Below are 5,696 nucleotides of genomic sequence, written 5' to 3'. Positions count from 1 at the left end.
AGGGAGGGAGGGAGGGAGATGCAAGAGGGAGGAGATATGGGAACATGTGTATATGTATAGCTGATTCACTTTGTTATACAGCAGAAACTAACACACCCTTGTAAAGCAATTATACTCCAATCAAGGTGTTAAAAAAAACCAAAGAATACCTTATTAAAGTTATCAACTATGTGTATTCAATAGTATCCATTGCAATTTCAGAGCTATTTTTTTAGATGAGGTATGATTAGAAAATAAAATAAAATAAGACTTCCAAAAAGAAAGAGTGATGCCCAACGACTGGAGGGCTTGAGGAAAGCTCTCTTGGACATGTCCCCTCCCATCTGTGTGCCCTGCAGTCTTTAAGAACCACAGCAGATGCTCAGAGAGCCCTTCACAGTGGACACTCACCAAGTCACCGAGGGTGCGGAGAAAGTAGGGAACCATCATCTGTCCCTCCTCCTCTATGAAGATTCTCAAGCTCAGGGACACCTGGAGTTAGACTCACTGTAGCCTGGGGGGTGGGGGGCCAGCAGGTTGCCCGTGCAGCAGGGACTCAGGCAGCGATGCTGGGAACAGAGGGACTGACAGGCAGTGTCTGCTCCGGGCTCTTGCTCCCCCGGGGACTAGAGGCTCGCGACATCTCCAAAAGCCACGGGCTCCGGGGTCTGTCTACCCTCATTCCTCCAATTCTTTTCTCTTGCTGAGAACTACTACTTAAGACAGTGGTTCCCAGCCTCGGGCCTCGATCAGAATCACCTGGGAACCTGGCCGAGGCGCAGGCTCCCTGCCTACCCTGCCCCTCTGAGCCTGGGCGCATGATCTCCACCAGCCCTCCCGGTGACAGCCACATGGCAAAGCTGGAGACCACTCGCTCAGAAGACCGGCTTAGCTACTTCAGTAGAGACCAAAATAACAGTGTCTTTAAAAAGATAGAAGGTTAATTTCTCTTGTGGAAAAGACAAGCTGGTAAGTGGTCCAAGGAACCAGGGTGGCGGATCCCCCGAACTAGTCCAGGGCGGGGTGATCAGCTGCCCCAGTTTGCCCTGGACAAAGAGGGCGCCCAGAACATGAGATTTCCAGTGTTAAAACCTGAAAGTCCCAGGCAAACCTTGACGAGTTGGTCAGCCTCATCCAGGGAGGCTCTGCCACGGCCCAGGGTGGCCCTCTGTCTGCAAGGCCGGGGAGGGCTTAGCACCACAGTGGCCTGGTTCCACCCGGAAAGGGGAAAGAGGAAGTAGAGGCAGGCCAGAGCCCCACACTAGCAGCCCAGGGGGGCCAAGTGCCCAGTGGACACTAGGGGCTTCCATTGCTAAAGAGAATGGGTACTGGGGACCCTCAGCATCATCTGCCAGAGAGAGGAGAGGTGTCAGGGGGCAGGGGCAGGGGGCAATGTATGTCAGGAGAGACAGGGCTTGTCACGGAAAGCCCCAGGGACCGAGGGGGCGTGGGGTGAGACACCACCCCATTGCTACCTGGAGTCTTCGCCCCATCAGCCCTCCCCCACGAGATATTACCGTCCCTGCGATAAGCTCTAGCTCTGCCCCACATCAGCGCTCTGGGAGTGGCCCTGCAGCGAGCCCCGCGAGAGGGGCATTACCAGCCCCGCTGCCAGAGGAAGCAATGGGCTCTCTGAGAGGAGGGAATTGCCACGGTCACTTGCTTATGGGCGGCAAGGTTGTAACCACGACTGACTCTCAGTCTGTGCCAGGATGGGGGAGGGGGGGGTGGGTACGGCCGAGGAGGGTTCTCCATCACTTCAGCCCCTAAGCCCTCCAACCTTGCCCCTCCCGGTGACCAGAGCCCAGCCAGGCTGGGCACGGTAGCAGCCAGCCGGGCGCCAGTATGGGGTGAGGCTGGAAGCAGGTGAGCCACCTGAAATTCGGGCCCCGGGACCAAGCCCTCTCCCCAGCCCGGCTCCTCAAAGCAGCAGCTCAAAACAGAAGAGGGGGAGGGGCCCAGGGGCCTGGGTCAGGGAGGTGGGAGAAGGTTTCAGGTGGTGTCCCTTCCCCACCTAAGAGAAAGCTGGTGGCAGGGGCTAGGGGCTTGCTGGGAGACCACGGGGCCAGGGGCAAGGCAGAGTCTGGCAGCCAGGCCAGGTGAGGACCTGGCCACCCCCCTACACAACTGTCCTCACTTCTCTTCCTCTGGGGTCGGACCACGACGAGGCCTGGGGGAGAAAGGACGGCCAGCCCCAGGACACGATGATGCTTTAGAACACATGTTTATTTTCAGCAGTCTGTAACGTATATACTCACATCGTACAAACTGATTCCAGACCACAGACTAGGTAACACCCCATGACCCTTCACCTGGACCCCAGCAGGGGAGCCCCTGCCTCTGGGCTCTGCTGGGGACACAGCAGGCGGCGCAGCAAGAACACTGTCGAATGAAGCCGCCACTGGCGGTCAGGAGACAGCGTCAGCATCCTTGCTGAGCCCCTCTGGGCCCCTCAGAGCACCGCGGACCGGCCTGGCCCTGCTGTGCTCGCGAGCGGAGCGGCGCCTGCAGCGGAGTTTACTGAGCAAAGGGGGAAAGTGCTGGCTGGAAGGTGGCCCCTCATGCCGGGTACACGACCCCTCCCCCAGGCATCCAGAAGGCCCACAGCCTGGCCTGGGGCCACATCCTTCTGCGGTCAGCTCTCTCCCTCCACACCTTGCCTCCTGTCCTCACATCCACCCTGTAGGGGCCTGGCATCCGCCCTCCCACCCCCCGAACCACCAGCACCACACTCACGAGCTGGTGCTGGCCCAGAGCCATCCAGCTGGTCCGCGCGCCTCCGGTGGGCCTCACACCCAGGCCTGTCCGACCCGCCATCCAGGCTGCCCTTCGGCTCCCCTACACCCGGGGCCAAGGACGCAGGGACCTTCCCTCCCCAGGGGGTGGCGCCAGACCCGCGGGCCAGGCAGGGCAGCTCAGTCTCATCCTCCGGGAGGGACGCCTCGCCCTGGCGGGAGGTGGGAATGGGGTGACACTTTGCTGAGCCCCTCCCGGGGCCAGCCCCTCCCAGAGATACGCGGGCTCCCACGGGACCAATCGGGCGCGTGCTCCCAGGACGCACTGCAGAGGGGACGCCCCGGCCAAGGCGGTCCGGCCCACCGAGTCCGCGGGCCTGTTCCCCTACCTGGGGCGTGGTCTCCCAACTTCCCCCCGCGCCCACGTTTCTGTCCCGGGGGGTCCTTCATTTGTTCCACACGCTCTCAACTGGGCCCCTGCAATCGCCCCGCGCGGGCCCTCTGCAAAGCGAAGGCTCCAGCTCTCCCCCAGCGAGCCCACGACCCACTCCCGCCCCGGAGGGCGCGGCCGCCGCGTCACCAGGACCGGGAGGCCGAGGGCTAGGAGAGCTCCTTCACCCGCGCGGCCACCGCCAGGGCCCGGCTGGGAAGCCGACGGAGTTTCAAGTGGCGGGGGAGTGGGGGGGGCTCGGGCTACAGGAGGACAGCAGTGGCGTCTCCGCGCAGGCAGCGCCCCAGGAGCGTGGGCCCGGGGCGCCCAAACCCCAGCCCTTCCCAGGGCTTCCCAGGGCTTCCCAGCGCTTTCCAGCCCTTCCCAGGGCTTCCCAGGGCTTCCCAGCGCTTCCCAGCGCTTCCCAGGGCTTCCCAGGGCTTCCCAGCGCTTTCCAGCCCTTCCCAGGGCTTCCCAGCGCTTCCCAGCCCTTCCCAGGGCTTCCCAGGGCTTCCCAGCGCTTCCCAGCGCTTCCCAGCCCTTCCCAGGGCTTCCCAGGGCTTCCCAGCGCTTCCCAGCCCTTCCCAGGGCTTCCCAGCGCTTTCCAGCGCTTCCCAGCCCTTCCCAGGGCTTCCCAGGGCTTCCCAGGGCTTCCCAGCGCTTCCCAGCGCTTCCCAGGGCTTCCCAGCGCTTCCCAGCGCTCGGCGCCATCACGCCCCGCCGCCTCCCGCTGCGCTCGGCCCCAGGCCCGGCCTCGGGGTCTGCCGGGCGAGCTGCGCAGGGCCCGGGCCGGCCCGGGGTGCGCGGCGCAGGCTCCGAGGGCTCCTTCCCGGCGCCCCCGCCCCTGGCCCTGCTCCCGGGCCGCGCGTGGGCCGCTCCATTGCTGTCTCTGCGTGCCGGCCCGCCGGGTCTAGTGGTCCTAAACATTTCACAATTGCGCTACAGAACTGTTGAACTGTTAAGAACCACTGAACCCAGCGCGCGATCCGCGTCCGCCGCGCTCTGGAGAGGAGAGCCCCGCCGCCCGGGACCCCGGCCGCGCGCCCCGACGCCCGGACACTCAGCGGGAGCGCGGCCGCCGGACCCAGCCCCGCCCGCCCGACCGCGCCCGACGAGCCCCCGCGAGCCCAGCCGTCCCGGCGGCGCGTCCCCTCCGCCCACGGCCCCGCGATGCCCGGCGGTGCGTCCGTGCGGCGGCGGCCAGCGCCGCGGCGCCTTTTAAGCGGGTGGCCGCCCTCCCCCGCCGCCGGAATGCGCCCGCGCCGCGCCGGCCCGACCGGTTTTTCCGGGCGGGGCGGCTCCCGGGCCGGCAGGTCGCGCGGCCGGTCGTCCGCGGCCCGGGTACCTGCTCGGCGCGCCCACGCGGGGGTAGCCCTGACTCACCGGCCTCCCGGCCCCGCCCGGCCCGCCGCCCCCGGCGCCCCTGGGGTCCACGCCCCGGGCCCGCGGACCATACCCGCAGCGGCCCGCCAGGGACCCGGAGCGCCCGGGCTCGCTGCGAGGAGGTGGGGACGGAGGCCGAGTTGGTGCCCAGGTGAGGACCGGAGCCGGCAGAAGCCCGGGACCCGGGTACCGTCCATGGGTGGCGGGAGGGCCGGCTGGACACGCCCATCCGTGTCCCTTCTCACTTCAAAGGGAACTTCGTGGGAGAGGGGAGGAGGGGAACAAATGGAAAGTGAAACTAGAGGGAGGGCGAGGACGAGCCGGCAGGTTTCTGGTTCTCAGACCCTGTCTCTTCCCAGAGGTAAGGAGGGCAGCCCGGGCCCCTCCTCAGAGCCCACGCTGGAAGCCCCATCCTGCGCCCACACTCCCCACCCTGGGTGGAAGGGGAGCCAGGGCACGGCATTCCTGTCCCCGTCCCCTCCACGCCCGGCAAGAGCCCTGGGCCGGCACCCCGCAGCCCCACGCACCCCGGCCTGCCCGCTTCAGTCACCTGGACATGTTGGGGCAGCAGAGCTGCCCACTGGGGGCTAATGGCGGAGTCCAAGCTTTAGGAAAGAGAAAATTTGGAGGGAGGTGACCCCTGAAGTCCTCGGCCCAAACCCTGAGCCACTGGTGCGGCCCGGGGGTGGGTGGGCAGCAGGCAGTGGTCACCATCGTTTGGCTAAGTCCGGGGTGGCCACACTAGGCCGTGCCACCAGCTGCACCCCCGTGTCCTCTGGGCTCAGGAGCCCAGGCTGGTCCCAGGCCGGGATGCAGCCACCGAGTCGTGACAGACCCTCTAGACCTTGTCACACATGCTGTGTGTGGTTTACCTGCACCACCACCCAGTAAAGTGAGTAGCAAAGGTTTCATGGTTTCCATTTGCAGTTGGGGAAACTGAGGCTCAGAGAGAGGCAGTGACTTCTCAGAGGTCACACGGCGCTCCGTGGTGGAGTTGGGACTCCACAGCCTGCGTCTCTACTGAGTCCACAGGCCTGAGTGGCAGTGTGTGTGGGCAGGAACCGGGGGGAGGGGGCACAGAGGTGTGTGACCAAAACAATGAGCTTGGGAGCTCCTGCCCCCCCCCCCCCCCGGCCCCCGCGTGGACGGGAGGACCCCCCCTCTCCTGT

The sequence above is a fragment of the Physeter macrocephalus genome, chromosome 11, assembly GCF_002837175.3.
Source record: "Physeter macrocephalus isolate SW-GA chromosome 11, ASM283717v5, whole genome shotgun sequence".
NCBI lineage: Eukaryota > Metazoa > Chordata > Mammalia > Artiodactyla > Physeteridae > Physeter > Physeter macrocephalus.
This window is presented reverse-complemented; position numbering follows the sequence as displayed.